The following is a 20479-nucleotide window of genomic DNA, read 5'->3' as shown; positions in this document are numbered from 1 at the left end:
CCCAGTTAGGTGGATTTCTTGTACTCAGAAAATGGTTGGGTCTTGTTTTTAAATTTAATTTGCCAGTCTATGTACTTTAAATGGGGCATTTAAGCCATTTACATTCAAAGTTATATTGATATGTGATGTTTTTGTTCCTGTCATAATGTTGTTACCTAGTTTCTTTGTAGTTTCAGTTGTGTAATTGCTTTATAGGATTTATGAGCGTTGTACTTTTATGTGCTTTTATAATCGTGTGTATATTTCTTTTGCTTTCATTTTAGAACTCTTTTGAGCATTTCTTGTACAACTGGTCTAATGGCAAGAAATTCCTGTAGTACATGCTTGTATGAGAAGGGTTTTATTTCTTCTTCATATGTAAAGCTTAATTTGGCAGGATATAAGATTCTTGGGTGGCACTTTTTTAAAGAATGCTAAAAATAGACCCCAAATCTCTCCTGGCTTATAAGGTTTCTGCTGAGAAGTCCACTGTTAGTCTGATGGAATTTCCTTTATAGGTAATTAGATGCTTATCTTTTGCTGCTTTTATGATTTTTTTCCTTGGTATTGACTTTGGATAGTCTGAAGACTGTATGCCTTGGTGGTGCTTATCTAGCAAACTATTCCTCAAGTGGTCTCTGATCTTGTACCTGGATGTCCACATTTCTAGTAAGACCAGTGAAATTTTCCTTAATCATTTTCTCAGATGGGTTTTCCAAGCTCTTTACTTTGTCTTCTTCCTCAGGAATGTCTACATCTCATAGATTTGGTCACTTTACACAATTCATTTTTTTCCTCAGAGTCTTGGTTCTTTTATTAAAAATTGTTTTTTCTTTACTTTTGTCTGACTGGATTAATTTAAAAGACCTATCTTCAGCCTCTGAAATTATTTTTTTCTGCCTGTTCTATTCTGTCTTTAAAGCTTTCAACTGTATGTTGTAACTCCTTCAGTGAAATTTTCATTTCCAGAAGTTCTGTTTGTTTGTTTTAGATATCTCTTTCGTTCCTATACTGAAATGTTTTTCTGATTTCTTTGTGTTTGTTTTCAACTTTATCTTGGATCTCACTGAGCTTATTTACAATCTATATCTTGAATTACTTACCTGTCATTTCAGAGTTTTCAATTTGGTTAGGATCCATTGCTAGAGGGCTAGTGTGATCGTTTGTGGGGTATTGCAACATTATTTTTTAGTGTCAGGGTCCTTGTGCTGATTACGTCTCATCTGGAGAAGCTGCCACTTCTTATTTTTGAATTTACTTTCATTGGGATGGCATTTTTTCCTCCTTGACTGTTGTGTATATTGGTTAGGGTCCTTTGGAATTACTTCTATATGCTTTTAGGAGCCAAGGCTCTGTATGAACTCCTTGGTATAGACAGCCTTAGTGTAGTGGTTTCCTCAAATGCTAGTTGTTTCTAGATTATAGTGGTGTACTGTTTGTATGAGCAGGCTTACTGTCTCCTGCAGAGATTGGAAGTGGTCTTGGAAGGTTTACCGTATTCCCTAGCACTGTGTACTTCTGTCTGCAGAAATTATGTTGGGTTGTGCAGTTCACCCTACAGTCCAGTATGTGGTGCTTGTGGGTAAGAGCTGTTCAAGCACTACATATTGGAGTCAGCAGAAGTTATAATGGGCCATGCAGGTTGACCTCCCAGCCAGTAGGTGGTGTGATTTATTCATTTATTTTGTTGCATTTGGAAACATGTAGAGGACCCTGGAAGCACAGCTGAGAGAGAAGGTGAATGGAGTGGAGTCTCGAGAATACTGGCATGACTTAGTCTAAGATTCTCCTGCTCTGTACACTCTACATATTAGAGCTTCAGGAGCACAGAATGCAACCCAGCAGTGACAAGAGAGCCCCTTACAATCACATTGTTATAGTAACTGTAAAGACTGAAAAATTCAGTCAAACTTCCCCAGATTTTCATGTACTTAGTATTTAAAAACTTGAGAATAAATACCAAATTGCTTGAATTTTTTTTCTTTCCTTTCAGCCTAAATATGAAGGTTTGCTATGGTAGACAAACATCTTTAAATCCTCGGATAACTGTAATACAAAATCCATGAAGTTCTAGGATTGGAGGAGATTTTAGCATCTGTCTACTTTGCAGTTTTTATTTTTTTTCCTCCTGAAAAGCACTGTGCTGGGCTATTTGGTTTTAAGCAACAAAAACCCACTCTTCGTAATATATGCCAATGAGGAATTTTTTGGGGAAGATCTTGGGTAACTCAAAGATACCAAAGAAAATTGACATACCAGGCCTTAGAGAAGGCTGATCTGGACATCTGGGGAGCAAAACTAGGCAATTTTTGAGTCATCTTGGGTTGACATAACAGAATACCACACACTGGGAGGCTTAAACAACAGAAATGTATTTTCTCAGAGTCTGGAGGCTGGAAGTCTAAGATCAAGGAGCTGGCAGGGTTGGTTTGTGGTGAGGCCTCTTTTCTTGCATTGTAGATGGTCACTTTCTCATTGTATCCTCACATGGACTTTTCTCTGTGTGCTCACTTCTAGTGTCCCTTCCTCTTATTATAAGGACACTAGTCCTATTGGCTTAGGGCTCCTATTTATGGCCTTGTTGGGCATTAATTACCGCTTAAAGGCCCTATCACCAAATATAGTTACATTAGGAGTTAGGACTTCAACATATGAATTAAGGTTGGGCAGGGATACAATTCAGTCTTTCACACCAATCTTCTCAAGTGCCTTTGGGGGGATGAATCTGCTCCAATTTTGTTCTGTTTTTGGCTTCCACACTATAAACTTGTGTTCTCAGAGGTTCTGTTTGCTCTGACTTGAGCCATGGAACTACCGCTAGGACCAGAGTATTTAGGGCCCCTTGACTGACATCCCCACTGGTCCATGGAAAGTGGGAATGAAGGTAGTTTCTTAAAGAAAAATTAAAGAACAATTTCAATTTGGTTAGGATCCATTACTAGAGGGCTAGTGTGATCGTTTGGCCAAAGCAACATTGGGCTACTTTTTTAAATTGACAATGTAATTAGAGCCCAGGTATATAAAATAACTGTGGATGTGTTCTGTTTTCTGTGGGTACAGGTAAACCTGAATTTGGCTTATTCCTCCTCTGTCTACCTCCTAGACGTGGCTCTAAAACCATCTGTGAGGTATAAAGCTTAAAAGCTGTTATCCTACTACCATTCACTCATTTCACAAATAGGGAAAGCAGCATCCAGAGTAGCAAGGAGCTTTGCCCAAAGCTGCCCAACAGATTCGGGCAGAGTAACAATCATGACCCAGTCCTTCCAGCTTTAGTCCTGGGTAGCCCCTACTTTTGATAGCATGATCACTGTGCATTCCATTCTAAGCAAATTCAAATTAGAAACCACATTACATAGCTCCCTGGGGTATTTTTAGCTGCTAAGCACTTTTCAAGGGTTTTTTAAAACAACAATATCCAGACAGTCAAAAAGAGAAATTGCAAACATTGTGGGCAGTGCTTATCATTCATCAACAAAGATAAGATATCCTTTAAAACTGTATTGTGTGTGGCTGATCTGCTGCCTGATTAGAACTGAATGAAGCCTGGAAGGCTTTACCCATCAGTTCTCAAGCTTGGCTTTACATCCGAGTCAAGTGTGGGTTCTAGTAAGTGCTGGCTCTGGAGCTGTTTAACATGGATTGGATCCCAGCTTTGCCATTGCCCGGCTGTATGACCCTCTGAAGATTGCTGAAGGTCTCCAAGCCTCGTTTCTTCATCTTTAAAAGGGGAACAAGTTTATTTTCAAACTCATAAAATTGGGAGAATTCAACACACAACTGTCCTTTATGAAGAGTGTAGCATAGTAGCTGGCCCTGGTGAGTGCTCAAAAATGTTAGTAGTGACACAGAGTCAGCTAGGTTCTTCTTCCCTTAATGTGGTTTTTAGGTTTTCCAAAACCTTTTTGCATATATCCCTCACCAATCGACAGCAGCTCAACAAGTTCTGCTACAATCCTATAAGACACAAAATAAGTTATTTCATGAAAGCAGAATTTCATAAGTAAATTGGTATTGATCTGCTCTTAGAAATGGAAAGTATTCAGTCTGGAAGGCTTGCTGTTATATTTAAATCAAATAGTGCTTAAAAGAGCAGCAGAGGATCCTGTCCAAAGCAGAGCAAGGTGCTTTCCCCTTTGAGGGTAATCATTCCCTTCCAGTGGGAAAAGATAGTCACCAGGGCTCACGCTATCTACTTGTTCCTCTTTGCAAATGAAGAATCTTCAAAGATGGAGGCCAAGAATCAGAGCAGGGAGACAATTTGTTGCCTTCCTCTTGCCTTCTCTTAACCTCCTCCTTATGGTCTCAGGGCAAGAAGTATTGATAAGGTGGTGGGCAAGGAAATCTGGGACTCGTAGGAGGCACCCACAGAGCAATTCCCTGCCAGTACTTGGGGAAACCTTAAAATTGACGTCAAACTTCCTGCTTTCCCAGGAGGGATCTGTTTCCAAGAAAACAGGTTATGATGAGTAAGAAAGCAGTGTTCTGATCAAATTTGCATGCAGATTGAATTGTGAATCATGTTGGAGTTTGTGAGAAAGGTGACAATTTGTGAACAGGTTTTCGTTTCTCCCAAGTTTTTCTGCAACCAAGTAAAAGTAGATTTGCATGTGATATTCCTTTCTTTTTTAATCTTCTTTAGATACTAAGAGTGACTTTGGCTTGCCAGGGTTTTCCCCCTTTCCTTAAAGGACCTATACCTCTGAAGAGAAGGAAGATAAAATTACAAATTTTGTTAAAATGCCTTATTCAAATGCCTTCTCAGATTACATTATGAGTTTATAGGTTCTGTAAAAGAATTGAACATGTGAGCTGAGGCCATTGCAGCAGAATTGGTTGAGGAGTTGGGTGCCGGAGTAGGAGACTGGTAAGGTCTGGAAAGAGTCCTATATGGAGTTAGGTTAAATAACAAAGGGAACTATTACCAGTAGGTATTCTAAAAAAAATTGTTTTTAAAGGAAGGGAATAGACAAGAACGGGTTTCAGTAAACCTAAATTTTGGAGCTGTGAGCCTCTTGTTCTCGTTATCTGTTTCTGTGCACCCTAATTCTCTGACTTTTGCAAACTAGTGGCATAAAACACCACCAATAATTTTATTATGTTCATGGACTCTATCGGTTGGGAAACCAGTGGAAGCTTGCCTCTGCTTCAGTGCTTTGGACTTTAGCTAGGAACACTGGAAGTCTTGGTGTGACTCAACAGCTGGGAGCTAGAATTATCTCAATACTTGCTCATTTATACTTCTGGGGATTAATGCCCTCTGTCCAGTGGGGCCTCAGTGAGGGCTGTTGGCTGGAACCTCTCATGTGGCCTTTCCACATAATCTTTCTGCTTCCTCCCAGTTTGATGATTGAGTTCCAAGAATAAGCATCTTAAAAGGACAAGGTAGAAGCTGCATCTCTTCTTATGACCTAGCTTAGGAAGTCATGAGTGTCACTTGTCATCATGGTCCTTCCAGATTCAAGAGGAGGGAAAAAGACCCCATATCCCAAAGGAGTATCTAGTTCACATTGAAAGAAGAGCACATGGCATGGGATATTTGGTGTGGCTAGTTTTGGAAAACATGATGGGCCACACCTCCCAACAGCATCAATCCAGCGCTTAAAACTTTCTGCAATTTCTGATGGTAACATCCTAACGTGTCCAATATCCTACCATGGCCCAGCATGATCTGACTCCAGCCTCTCTCTGACCCCACCACTCTCCTTTGCTCTCTGAGCTTCAGCCACACCAGTCTTCATTCTGTTCTTGAACACATCAACATTTTTCTCACTTTGGAACCTTCAAGCACACTGCTTTCTCTGCCTAGAATACTCTTCCCCTCTTCGTATTGTTCCTCCCAAAACGAAGATCAAAGCAGGCGATATGGTGTGGCTCTGTGTCCCCACCAAATCTTATCACAGATTGTAATCCCCACATGTCAAGGGAGGGACCTGGTGGGAGGTAATTGAATCATGGGGGGCAGATTTCTTCCTTGCTATTCTCATGATAGTAAGTGAGTTCTCATGAGATCTGATGGTTTAAAAGTGTTTGGCAGATCCCCCCTCATTCTCCCTCTCTCTCCTGCTACCATGTAAGACGTGCCTTGCTTCCCCTTTGCCTTCTTCCATGACAGTAAGTTTTCTAAGGCCTCCCCAGCCATGTGGAACTGTGAGTCAATTCAACCTCTTTCCTTTATAAATTACCCAGTCTCAGGTAGCTCGTTATGGCAGTGTAAAACAGACTAATACAGTAGGTATATCTTTTGTTTTAAATTCCTTGACCTTGTTTCTACAAGCTGTCATGTTAGCATGGAGAAAGCAGGCAACCAAGCACATACGCTTTTATTTGCTTACACCCTGCCTCTCTGAGTCACTGACCCTAAGAGAGGTGTATGGAGAATTTTAGCAGGCCAAACCATACTATCTCTTTTTTAATCTTCCTATGTCTGCGCAGCAGGAGAAGAGAAATGAGGATCACAAACCTTGGCAGCTTTGCTGTCATCAGATGCTAGGTGTCTGCTGCTAACTCAGGAGATGACAGGTCCCATAGGCTGTTTTTGGTTTTTTGTTTTCTCTCTTTTTTTTTTTTTTTAAATAAATGGGCCACTGCAACTGAAACTCAAATCCTCCCACCCTTGAAAGTGACTGCCTCATCTTAGTGGGGGCAAAATGGCTGTATTCTATGGAAAGGAAGTCATCCACTCAAGCCTCAGTTATCTCTTTGGGACACCTGGGGCCAAAGAGCAGGCCAATCACTTTTACAAACATTGAAAGCATGTTTCCTGGAACCGATATAATTCCACGATTGTAAACGTTTAAACCCTTCCCTCAAGCAGCGACCACAACACTGACAATTTTATCTTCTGAAAAGAAACACTTTCTTATAATCCAGAGGTTGGTAAACTTTTTCTGCAAAGGGGCAGATAGCAAATATTTTAGGCTTTGCAGAGCCGTGTTGCAGCAATTCAATTCTGCAGCTGTAGCACAAAGGGAGCTATAGTACATAAAGAAGTGGCTGCGTCTGTGTTGCAATGCAACTTTATTTATGGGCACTGAAATTTTCTCATATTTCACATAATTTTCATATGTCACGAAATGTTATTCTGCTTTTGATCTTTTTTTCCAGTCATTTAAAAAGTAAAAAGCAGTCTTATCTCATGAGCTGTACAAAAATAGGCAGCAGGGCTGGATTTGGCTCGCTGGCCCTAGCAATTTAATTCATTACTCTGGAATACTCAATTCCCTCCAATTCACAGTTTAAAGGTCACACAATTTGCCAGGAACAACCTGGCCAGTGGTAGTGGTTTTTTAGATTCTGTACTGGGACATCACCCATCTCTGCTTTGTTAATTATTACATATTCTTTAAATATCAGTGTGAATTTTAATCCTTAGAAAAGCCCTTTAAGAGCTTTGATTGGAATTACATTATATTTCTTCATAGTTTTCTGTACGTTTTGGTGCTTATTATTTGTGTTTATACCTTTAATTTGTACAATCATGGGATTACTGTTTGTCTCTCCTGTAAGACTGGTAACCACAGGAGAGCAGAAAATGGGTTCATTTCTCATTGACTGTATTCCTAGCTCTAGTGAAATCCCTAACACAGAGCAGAGATCTCAAAAATCTTTAATGAATGAAAGAAATCGAGTTTCCTCTTGTTTGTTTTTGTTCTTGTGCTGAAGAGAAGCAGAGCATGTGAGAAAATGGCATTTAAAAAATCAGACTAACTCTGGAGGCAGGAGAATATCTGCTAGGGTCTTAAAATGGAGGCGCTAGAACTGAACTCCGAACTCAAATCCGGGGAAGAGTGTGAGTTGTGACAGACCATCACCTCCCATGTTCTGAAAGCTAGACCTCTATTAATTACGTCATTTTTGTTCATAATTCACCTATTTCATTCTACTCACCACAATTATAAGTATAGGTTTGTTTGTGTAATCATTTGGTTCCTCTCCGTCTTCCCTTCATGACTGGAGTGGTAATGTATATTTTGTTTAAAAATTGTCAAAATAAGACTTTTAAGCCAGATACAGAACTTGAAAAGTATATTAGATAAGATAAATAAGCTGGAAAATAAGTCCATTAGGGTCACTTATTTGAAGCACAGTTTTTGGTCAAGTTAATTTTTCAGTTCTTAATTTTAGTCTTGCATTATTCAGACTAATCTAACTGTATCTGATGCTCTGACAGGCTTTAGAATCTCTCTATATATTTAACATATTGTTTAAGGGAAATGCCAGAGAAAGGCTGAGAATGTATTCATTTATTCAACAAATACGTATTAGGAAATGCAAGATTACAAAAATACAATCCTTGCCTGAAAGAAGCCAAATATGGGATACTCATATGACTTCCCTTCTCCATTCCTATCTCATCCTTTGCTTGCTCTTGATTCTGCACATTGGCATTTGGTTTATGTCAAATCTGGACTAATCCAGGAAGCCAGTAATCAATGAGCACATTTGCACTGGTTTCTAGCCCTCTCTCTGAGACCTGAGAAGTTAGTATGAGTGAGGGGTTGTATTCATCAGGGTTCTCTAGAAGGACGGAACTAATAGGATAGATGTGTATATAAAGTGGAGTTTATTATTAAGGAGTATTGACTCACACAATCACAAGGTGAAGTCTCACAATTGACTGTCTACAAGCTGAGGAGCCAGAAAGCCAGTCCGAGTCCCAAAGCCTCAAAAGTAGGGAAGCCAACTGTGCAGCCTTCAGTGTGTGGTCAAAGGCCTGAGAGCCCCTGGCCAACCACTGGTGTAAGTCCAGGAGTCCAAAAGCTAAAGAACTTGGAGTCTGATTTTGAGGGCAGGAAGCGTCCTATATAGGAGAAAGATGAAGGCTGAAAAACTCAACAAGTCTGCTCTTTCCAACTTCTGCTTGCTTTATTCTAGCCACAGAGGCAGCTGATTAAAGCTGACTAAAATTAAGATTAGAGGATTCCCACCCAGATTCAGGGTGGATTTGCCTCTGCCAGTCCACTGACTCAAATGTTAATCTCCTTTGGCAACACCCTCACAGACACATGCAGGAACAATACTTTGCATCCTTCAGTCCAATCAAGCTGGCACTCAATAATAACCATCACGGAGGTACAGTCTGTACCTTGGGTTTTTCTACAGCCTGAGGATCTGCCTTCTCTCTCCTATGTGGAAAGAGACCTAAGCAATAAGATTTGGCTCCAAGTCTGTACAAGGAATCTCCTGCTAGTAAGGGAAAGAAATCCGAAGAGCACTGTGGTGGGAGTTGGAAACCCTGGTTCCTTCCCAGCTCAGCCACAAACTCTCTACGTAGCCCTAGGCAAGTTGCTTTTCTCTCTCTGGATCTTGAGTTCCTATTTAAAAAAATAAAAAAAAAACCCAAGAAACCCTAGAAAAATTGTCTCTAAGATTTTTCTGAGGGCTCACATTCTCACATTCAACTTATCACTGTATGCCTGTAGTTGGGAAACCATAATGAACACTACAATTCATAATTATTAGTTTAATGATCATTCTGTTTTGTGAAACTTAACTTTTCAATATTTAAATAAGATCGGCCTCCTTTAAAGAGTCTCTGACTGAAACCAGCTGAAGATTAAGAGGTTCTAAGTTGTGAAATGTCAATGATATTCTTTTAAAAGGGAAGAATCCTTTTGGGGAACATTTTTCTTTGAGTTAGCTCCAATCAGATAACAGATAGAGGGAGAGGACTTTTTAATTCAGGACAGCTACTATTTATTGAGCATCTATTAGATGCTAGGCACTGTCCTAATTGTTTCATGTGTATTACCCAGTTTAATCCTCTCTACAACAGTATCTTATTCAAACAAAAAATTAAGGGTTTCCCTCTAACAGGCCAGCATAGAGTAGGATGATGCTTAGCATCAGGATGAAAGTGTGAAGGGAGCAAGAATGCATTATTGGCCTGGCGCAGTGGCTCAGCCTGTTATTACAGCACTTTGGGAAGCTGAGGCAGGCAGATCACTTGAGGTCAGGAGTTTGAGACCACCCTGGCCAATATAGCAACACCCCATCTCTACTAAAAATACAAAAATTAGCTGGGCCTGGTGACTCGTGCCTGTAGTCTCAGTTACTCTGGAGGCTGAGGTAGGAGAATTGCTTCAACTTGGGAGGTGGAGGTTGCAGTGAGCCAAGATCACACCACTGAACTCCAGCCTGGGTGACAGAGTAAGACTAGATCTCAAAAGAAAAAAATAAGAATGCATTCTTATTAGTTCATGACTATGCAATGAAATGCTGTTGTTTATTTTATTCACCAAAGATTTTCTAGCAGTCTTCCTAGTCCAAAAATAAGCCACTCACTATTCCATGTCACTGCAGCTTAAATCCTATGTTTTATTATAAAAGACAGTGGAGAAGAATGAGGCCAACTAAGGAGGGTAAGGCCTTAGCAAGTATGTGGAGAGGAGTGTGTGTTTGACCCCGACTTATTAGCCCAGGGGATGGTTCATGTAGTTATAAACATGTGAGTAGTTTGGAAAGGTAGGTTGAAGGAAATCTGTAGAAGGACCTTATTTTATGATAAAGTCATTGTTTTTGTTTGCAGGAGAAGTGGAAGCCAGATATATAGTGACAGCTATAAGCAAAGGGTAGGCAACATGGGAAAGAGATAGGATGAAGATAGAGCTCACCATGAAGCAAGGTGGAAGTTGCCTGAGAATGCGGAAGGCCCAAGGATGTGTGCAGAAGAGAAAGCAAGTGGTGGAGGGTGGAAAGAAGGAGAAAGGAAAACAGAGGGGAGAGAGCAAGTGAGCATCCAACTATCTCTTTAGTTGTTCTGCTTAGGTCTCTCACAGTTTCCTCAAAATCAATATTTTTTGCCTTCTTGAAAAAGCAAGTTCAATTTCATTTTATTTGAAACACTGACTTTATCACAGAATAAAATAAGGTTGAGCTTGTTTTTATTCTGTCACATAATTCTAGAATTCAAACTGTCAAATAAATTTTGATGTGTCTACTTTCAAAATATTTTTCAGCCACATTCATGTTGTCCAGTCTCTACTACCACCATCCTTATTTAAACCATTATTATCTCTTGCTCAACTGCTTGAAAATCCCATAGTTAACTTTCACATTTTTTGTTCACCTTCCAAAACTGTTATTTTGGAGTAACTGTAGTGATCTTTTGAAATGGGATTATAGCACATCCCTCCTTAAAATGCTTCAGTGACTTCCTATTGCCCTTTGAGCAAAATCTAAATTTTCTCCATCATACATAGTCAATCTCTTCGTGTTCAGCTCTGCTGCAGTCACACGAGCCTTCTTTCCATTCTTCAAGCTCCTGATTCCCTTTTTCTTGAACTCTTTGCACCTGCACTTCCTTTGGGCTAGAACAGTTTACCTCCAGCTCTTTATAGACCAGTCCCTTCTCTTTCTCTGGGTCTAACATTAGGTGCCTCTTCCTGAGTGATGCCCAACCCAACGACCCCTCCATTAGTCTCCGTGATAGCACCTTGCTACTTCCTGCATGTCACTTTTACAATTTGTAAGACTGTATTTATTTGTTTGCTTGCTTTTCAAGTTGTCTGTTTCTCCTGTTAGACTGTGTACTCCATGAAGAAAGACTATCTTGGCTCTTTTAGTCAATGTTGTGTCCCTGAAGCTTAGCATGGTGTCTAGCACATCATTGTTGGCATGCAGTAAAGATTGGCTGAATGAATAAATAAAAGGAAGAAAGAATATCATAGATCTAGACATCTTAGATATTTTATATATGTATATATACATACACATGCATCTATATATATATAGTATTATTAGGACTGATGAATAAGCTTTTTAATTAACAAAGAACCATACTTTTGCAAGCTGTTTTACACATTCTCCTACAGGAAAGAAAGGACAGCAGGTATAATTGAATATTTGAAATAGTGACATTCTTTTACTTTGTAAAATGATATTTTTAGTGCATTCATTTCTCCTCTAATTGTTGCTGCATTTATTTCAGTTCCCATGGGAACCTAGAGAAGGACTTTCCCTATATTCCCCACCTCTTTGGGCTTCAGCAAAAGAAAATGGACCTCAAGGGAGTCTTCAAGAGCTGCTTCAAAATTTACTGTTCATCAAAGCACTTGCTGAAGACTGGCTTCGTGTCAGAGGCTGTGCTGAATGTTATGGAGAAGGAGGTGAAGGAGATTCGGTGCTTACCATGAAGGAGAGGTGGCTGCATGAATGTGTCATTTTATTACAGTGCAATAAGTGAGGTGATGAGCTTTGTGCAGATTTTATGGAATTAAAGAAAGAGGTCAGGAAAGCTTTTAGGAACTGTAGAGACAGTGCCTAAATTGTGTTTGAAGTTTGTCCCGAATCAGCAGATGAGAGAGGAGAGAGAAGAGTGGAAAGAAATCTAGGTCAATTATCTTCCTATTTCAATTCAAAAGCATAAAGGAGACTTAAAACACAAAAGAAAAAAATGAGAGGAATTAAACTTCAGAAAAGTAAAATACACAATCGTCCACGGCTTATGTCCATGTGAGAAGAATGGATATGGGTTCAGCTAAAGGAAACTGTGAACTATGGAAGAAAAAAATCCTATGCATTTGTCATCCTGGGTTTTCCCAAGTAAAAGGGGTCAAATAGCCACCTTTGGGATGCATCCAATAGTCCCATGTAAGATATTTTCTTAGGGTGCGGGGTGAGGATGACGGGGGAAGACATGAACCAATCTGAAAGGGAGTAAGCTTGACCACGTGGCCGAGTGGAATCTCTGAAACCAACAGGGATGATGATAATGCTATAGTCCACCTGGTTGGTCCAGAAATGGTGCTTTCATCAAAAGAACACACTCTAGCAATCTACAACCATTTCAAAATAACCCAAATCTTTTGTAAGTGTGTGTCAGCAACAGGAAGGTGAAACATAATTTCCAGGAACATTCAAATTCCCTCTTTTCCTGCTTTTTTCCCACCTGCCTCTCCATCTTCAGGTGCTGCCTTCAGTTTCTCTGCCCTTTAACTCTCTGCTTAAATCCTCATGTCCTTTTTATTACCCCATCATTTCCTCTTGACCTTGAATCCTACTATCTCAAGAATTATAAGGAGGACCTCCCCATTTGGATGGGGGAGGAGGTTCAACAGCTAATTATTTTAATTTAGTCATGTTCTCATTAATAGAATCACTGGGACCCAATTCTGCTACAGACATAGAATCTTATAGTGTGAGAAGCGGAAGGAAATCGGATATCTTAGTACAATGTTCTCACTTTACAAATTAGAGGTCTATGGTCTAGAGAAAGGAGCCCAGGAGCAGCTTCTCAGGGCCAGGACCATCTGATAAGTAAGGCAGTTTTTTCTTGTTTTAATAGCTACAATCTCTTAAATGAGGCTCAGAACTTAATTTCCTACTATGTAATTCTCATCTCAGAAGATTCTAGTGTGTCACAGTGGGATCACAATGCTACCTTAAAGATTTTCCTCGTGAAACTGGAATAGAATTTTCGCCTTCTATTTTTATGTTTGAAACATGTTAACATTTTTAAAAATTGCCTTTCTTGTTTGCGTTTTTATTGATTCTCTCCACCAACTACCCAAAATAATTAAATGCATAATAAGGAGCAAAATGTATGGAATCATCCAAATGCTTGCTCTGGATTATGATCTACCAAATTAAAAACTTGTTTTTGCATAACTAAATCTGCAGGGGGAGAGTTTGCAACAAATGCTCTTAATAATGAGGTGCCTGCCACTGAGCCTGGTGGTTTGCATGTACCGTCTCACTTAAGCCTTGCAACATTCCTGTGAATGAGGTAACTTTCCACTTCACAGGAAAGTGGAGATTGGGAGGGGTTAGGCTCCAGGTCACACGGTAAATGGGGGAGCCAGTGTCCAAGCCCAGGTATGGTAGAATTAAAGTCTGAGCTCTTAATCTCTGCAGTACACTCATGAAATACATTGATTCAAAGGTGCAGTCATTTTACATCGTCATTTCCACAGACTAGGTGTCATAGATGAAGATAATGCGAAGGAACAGTTTTCACCGTTGTGTTTAGTGCCGAAAAGGATTTAATTTTGGCTAACTGTTGCAAGGCTGCAAGGAAAGTTTTTTGGAAAGCATGTCTGGGGTAGATCCACCTAAAGTACTACCTGTTATCAATTCTTACCCTGCAATTCTATCTGCTCATCTCCCTTTCTTCCAGGGTGTGTATGCTCAGAATCTTTTTGGGTTCTTGGAACAACAGTTAAACGATTCCTTTCTTATCAGGTTACATGCTTCACTGGTTATACACACACACACACACACACACACACACACACACACACACACACACACACAAGTCACCTCCTTTGCTTCACAATTCATTTCTAGTGTCTTTCAGGTTTAACTACTAGCATAAAACTGTCTTTACCTTCCTTATTATTTTAATGATTGTTACAACTCTGATTGCCCATTAACTTTAAATTACTGTTATAAATAAGACTAGAATCACTATTAATTAACTGGGATGTAGTCAGGAACACAAGTATAATGTAATTTCTCTTGCTCTCTCATAGGTCCATAGAGAGACCCAAGTGGTAATAGCAACCAACCATTTAAGGTAATATATTTCTATAACTCCTTGGCAAACAATAAGGGCTTCACCCAAAGATGACTCCCTAGGGAAGATATCAGGCTTGGTGGTGGCCACCCATTCTCATGTCCTTAACAATAAAAATAGCTCCGTCATCTCCATTTCTAGCCCAGATCTCTCACCCAAGGTCTCAGTGCTAAACTTTCAAGTGCCTTTTGGCACTATTTTTAAAATGTTCTTCAGCTAAAACAAATTGAATCTTTAAAACTAAACTGATTATTCTAGAACTGTGCTGTTCAATGTGGTAGCCAACAACCACGTGTGGCTACTGAATACAAGAAAAGCAGCTGATCTGAATCTGAAATGTCCCGTATGTGTGGCTACGCTCAACCGCAAAGACTTAGTGCAAGAAAAAGAGCACAAAATTACTCATTAATGATTTTTATTGATTATGTATTTTCTCTGTATAGAATTAAATAAAATACATTATTCAAATGAATCTCACTTGTTTCTTTTTACTTTATAAGATGTGTTTATTAGAAAATTACAATTACATATATGGCATGCATATTTCTATTGAATAGTGCTGAGCTAGAATATCAAAACTGGGAGGAACTGTCTAATCCCACACCTTATTCTATGAGTGAATAAGTGTTAATAACTAGTGTTTGTGAAGTGAGTGTTCATGTCTAATCATGTGCCCTAGCACCTTACCTCTACTATCTCATTTAATCTTTACTACAGTTCTATGAGGTAGGTATCATGGTTATGCCTACTTTAAAGATGAAGTCTGTAGAGGGGAAGTAGTTTGTTCAGTGTTACATAGCTTGTAACTCAGATGCTTGGCACAGCATCAGTTCCTGTGAATGATGGAATACGCAAGTACTTCCTAAGACTTAGATGCCTCTGTATGGCTCCCTGGTTGTCTCTCACTGAATCCACCTATCTCTGGTAGCCACAGTGTCATGGACCTACTCCTCAATTCTCCTTCCCCTCAATTCAGCTTTCATTTTCTCTTTGAAATAAATGTGTGTACAGTTTAATGGAAAAGTGATTTCCCTGGAGCAGGGACCTCTAAAATTATAGCAAAATCTATTTTTTTTAACTACAGAGGAAGAGGAAAGTGGCAAAATGTGAAGCTCTATGATGGAAGGTAAGTTTTCATTCTCCTAGAGCTGTATTCCTGTCATGGCAACACACGCAGTACACACACACACACACACACACACACACACAGAGACACACCCCACACAGAGCAAATCCCTCTTCCAAAACTCTTCAGATATTTACAGTATAGTTACATCTTAGACTTGATTTTAGAAATTAGTTGAAAGGTTAAAATAACATATGGACAAAAATGATAGCATTAACACATTTCCTTATAAAGGACAACATTGGAAACTGTTATGCCGTTTCAGAATAAATCCAACCCAGTCAATTTCTTTTTCAGCTTAGAATGGATTGTTGCTTCTTTAGTTGATTGTCACGTGATATATCTTGTTTGTATTTATGAAGAGTGCCATATAAAAAGCGTATTACCTGAGACACTAAAATCACACTTAGCACAGTGAGAGGCTTTCTTTGGGAGGAGTACATGAACACTGGGAAATAAAATCTAGGCCTCCCATATGCTAACTCTAGTGTATATGGTTACTGAATGAAATGGATGATAGAATTTCTCCTAGTATTTGAATTATTTTCTCTATATTTTGACAAACATGTGAAATTGAACTCGTGCAAGTTAAGTGAAAATGCATGTTACTCCTCTATATATTCAACCTTCCAGTCCTTCTGATAAACAATATTAGGTTCTGATAGATCTATCACTTATGAGGGTTCTTGAGAAAGGCTTATTAGTGATAGCGGGGTGTATTTGTCTTTAATGAGCTTGAAGAATTTATGAATTCATTCACTTACTCTTAGAATAGTAACGGGGGATCATCTATGTGTCAGACGCTGTCCCAGGTGCTGAGGAATTTGAGAGAAATTAAGAGATCAATGGTGTCTTTGAGCCACTCAGAAATGTTAAATGGTTTACTCATTAAAAAAAAAATGTCCAGGAGCATATCAATATTGCCCCAATGAGTCAGATAAATATTTTACATTTTATCTGATTGTTATAATTATTCCTACTATTATTAGAAAAAGAAGGAGAGATAGGCTTGGAGGAAACAGAATGTTGAAAAAAGATTTCGGAACCTCTTGATCTGGTGGGTCCTACTGCAGTAGACAATATGGCAGAGTGGAAATAAGTCTGAGCTTTAGAGATAGTGTGAAATAAATACTGTAGGTACTTAAGTGGAAAAAGAGTTGGAAGCTAGAATGGCAATTACTACTTTTTGTCTCATAAAGCATCTCTATTTTAAACTACATGGAACAAATGCAGACAAAAAGATCTAGTCTGTTAATGAACTAGTGTGAATCTGTTACTGCAATTCTGCTCTTTTGGAAATTTCAGTGTATATCTCTCCAAAGGTTTAAAATCATTAATCTTAAACCTCATTTTTTAAGGCTATAAGCTCAGGAGCATCAAATTTCCCGTTAATTTGCAATGTAAATATTTACCTTTCTGATTGATTTTTGCTATGTTTTTTTCCCCCTAAGTTCATGACTTTGTTTTCCTGTTTTTAAAAGCTAATTGACTGATTCATTTCAAAGGCATCTCCTTGACCTTATATTCTTAATCTGGAATTTATTATATTTACTGTTACCAAAATGACACTATCTACATCAACTTGTACCTCCTTCCATTTTCTCTCTTCAAGGTACTTTATGACCCAGGCTGCCTTCTGAATCAGAAAGATACTCAAAGCTGTAAAGCTCACACAAAGCCAGGCTTTGTTATCACCTGAGTGTGCAGAAGGGCACTAGTCCTGAGTATGCGCCACCTCGTACGCCTCTCACATGCTTCTCCGTTTTCCCCACTTTACTTTCCTGGGTTCATTCCAAGACAGAGAATGGAAGAAACCAGAGCTGAACTTGTGTGCCTGCAGTCCAGCTGTTATGCCTGGAGATGAGTTGTTCTGAACCTATGGACATATAAGTTTAGAGTATGTGGGACAAACACACTCTCTGCTTTAGCAGATTTGGTCTTGGGCCATACCTGCTGCTCTGAGCTCTGACAGTGTGGCCATGGAAGCACTGTGAGGCCAGCCCAATTTGCTCTTGGAAACAGCCTGCTCCGTTTTCCTTTGCTTTGAGCCCCGATGTGGTCACAGCCTCTACTTTGGTCTCTCCTCAACACAGCTGATGCCAACTGCTGTTCCCAAGTAGCTGTGTTATCAAGGCCCAGGATTCTTTTTTCAATTAGAAAATATTTTTGCTAACATTTTAAAGAACACATATAGTGCTTTTTCTTATTATAAAGTAAGACATTGTCAATGTAGAGAATTTGGCAAATACTGAAAAATATAAATTTTAAAAAGCAAGCATGAATTCTGATTCTGCCCCTCAGAGACAACCACTGTTAACGTTTTGTGAAATTTCTCATAGATTTCTAATCTAGAACCACAGGAATTTCTAGGATAGGATGCTATAAAATGTGCTGTTAGACATTCCACTTTTTCTCTTAGTAACATTTTGTGACTGTTTCCTCATTTTATTTAAGTAGTCTATGCAACCACATTTAGATATGCTTATGTGTGTGTCCACATATACAGAATGCTTTCCAGCAATGTATTTCATAATTTAGCATTGCCCTTAGGCAGGGACCCATCCAGTATTCCTACATAGCATTACTCTCCCATTTGTGGTACAGCTACCACAAACCATGTATTTTGATGTTTTACTCCTTACTCTTTATGTCTAATTGCATTTTCTTCATTTCTTATTCTTTACATCAATTTTTTAAAATCTAGTAATACAGTGCTTATAAGAAAAGACAAAAAGCCATCTGTCTGTTTACCACCTAAGAATCAGCTATCTCCAGAAGAGAGATATTTTTGTCTGAGTTCGTCTATCAGGGTTGTTTAATTTTGAAAAGTATAAAAAATTAGCTGGCCGGGCGCGGTGGCTCATGCCTGTAATCCCAGCACTTTGGGAGGCCGAGGCGGGTGGATCACAAAGTCAGGAGATCGAGACCATCCTGTCTAAAACAGTGAAACCGCGTCTCTACTAAAAATACAAAAATTAGCCGGGAGTGGTGGCGGGCGCTTGTAGTCCTGGCTGCTGGGGAGGCTGAGGCAGGAGAATGGTGTGAACCCGGGGGGCAGAGCTTGCAGTGAGCCGAGATCGCGCCACTGCACTCCAGCCTGGGCAACAGAGCAAGACTCCGTCCCAAAAAATAAATAAATAAAATAAAATAAAATAAAATAAATAAATAAATTAGCTGTGTTGGTTAGGTTTATTGAATATAATGGAAAATACAAATTGATAGTAGCTTAAACACTTCATCATTAGTTTTCTCATGTAGCAGAAGATATGTAGTCAATTTTTACTATTTAAGCTCTATCAGGGACAAAGGCTCTGATAGTTTTCTTCTTCCTTATGACTTCCACTTTCAAATTTTCAAAATGCCTGCTGTTGGAGCTCCTCTTTGTACAGAGCAGGAATGAGTAAGGAATCAAAATAAATATGGCATGCTGTAGCCATATCAGGAACTTTGAAGGAGTCTTTCTGGAAGTTCCATACTGCACATCTGCTTAAATTTCACTGACCAGAGCTCAGCCAAGGGCTGGGAAGTTACGAATGTAGTCATTTACCACTGAATAAAATTGAGGTTTTACTATTCATGGAAAGACATGAAGAATATTGGGTAGGCAATTAGACAATATATTGCTTCACATAACTGAATAGTTCAAGGGTTGTTTATAACTTCAGGTACAGTTTGATCTGATTTATGACAGCATAATCAGGACTTTGATTTCATTTTCTCAGAAAGTCTCTGGCTCATTCTCCTCATGTTGTTTTTACTGGCTCTCTCTTGGATGGCAGAGATGGCTGTAACATTTCATGATACATCATCCTTCTACCTCACTGTCCAAAGAAAGAGAGAAACATTATTTCTGAGACCTCTCACAGGAAGGCAAAAGTATTTTCTTCCCAGAATCCTAAGCAAAGGCTCTTTGTGTATCATTAGCCCAGCTGGATCACTGGCTTATGCCTGATTCAGTCATTAGGACCAGGCGGATGGGATATACTGATTGGTTTAGGCCAATTAAGATTATCCCTAGCACTGGCAATGAGTTTAGCTTCCCTACAACACAGACTGTCTGGATGGGGGAGATGTGATTACTGCACATGAATATGGGCAGAAGGACCTAAAGAAATCAGTGTTCACTACATCTTTTCTGGAAATTACCTCCCTCTTTCTGTGTAGTATGCTTACACAGATATTTCTTCACTTTTTGTATAGTGAACTCCCCATATTATTTCCTCTTCTAGTCACCTCTGCAACCTTAAACAGCACCATTAAACTTGGATTTTAATGTTCATTCCATTAACCACAGAGGGTGGACATCTCTTGACTCCTATTTTGTATGATGAGGACATCAAAGTTTCTTTATCCACTCATCACACTTTCTCACCTCTACTTTCCAATTATTATGACAGTTGTATCATTATTTTTATAATGTTGAGATTGAGAAATATACATTCTGTCCTGCTACATTCATTAAGTCTTTTCAAATATCCAGGTTCATTCTAAAAGTGTAAAATTAGAAAGCAACATTTAAATTTTTATGACATCATAAATACTGTTCCTTGGTGGTCCAGGTGGTTACACTTTCCTTCTAGGTCATCAAAGACACAAGATTGTGCCACTGAGGTTTCGATGGCTTCTCTGTTTCTAACTATCACAAAATACCTTTACCATTTCTGTAAGTTTTTCAGGATCTCAGTTGAACTGATTTACCCCTTTTATTTATTTCCTCTGGAGACCTCTCTTCCATGGTCATCCAGGGTCAATTAGATTAGGTCCTCCTGAGACCAGCAGCATGGATATTGCATGTCCAAAAGGTAGATCTGGGGCTTAGAAAAGAATTCTGGGCTGGAGTGCAAAATTTGAGACTT

The 20479-nt window shown here is 39.2% G+C and overlaps 1 long non-coding RNA gene across 1 annotated transcript in view; it reads left to right on the top strand.

The window, feature by feature from the left end:
• Nucleotides 1-14969, top strand: part of LOC144329577 (uncharacterized) — a 58315-nt gene extending 43346 nt beyond the window's left edge. Inside the window, exon 3 of the long non-coding RNA XR_013394943.1 lies at nucleotides 11912-14969. This is a non-coding gene — a long non-coding RNA (uncharacterized LOC144329577). The remainder of the gene's footprint in view (nucleotides 1-11911) is intronic.
• The last annotated feature ends 5510 nt before the right edge of the window (nucleotides 14970-20479 follow it).

The sequence above is a fragment of the Macaca mulatta genome, chromosome 6, assembly GCF_049350105.2.
Source record: "Macaca mulatta isolate MMU2019108-1 chromosome 6, T2T-MMU8v2.0, whole genome shotgun sequence".
Classification (NCBI taxonomy): domain Eukaryota; kingdom Metazoa; phylum Chordata; class Mammalia; order Primates; family Cercopithecidae; genus Macaca; species Macaca mulatta.
Note: the sequence above shows the minus strand (reverse complement) of the source record. Positions and strands in the feature narration are given on the sequence as shown.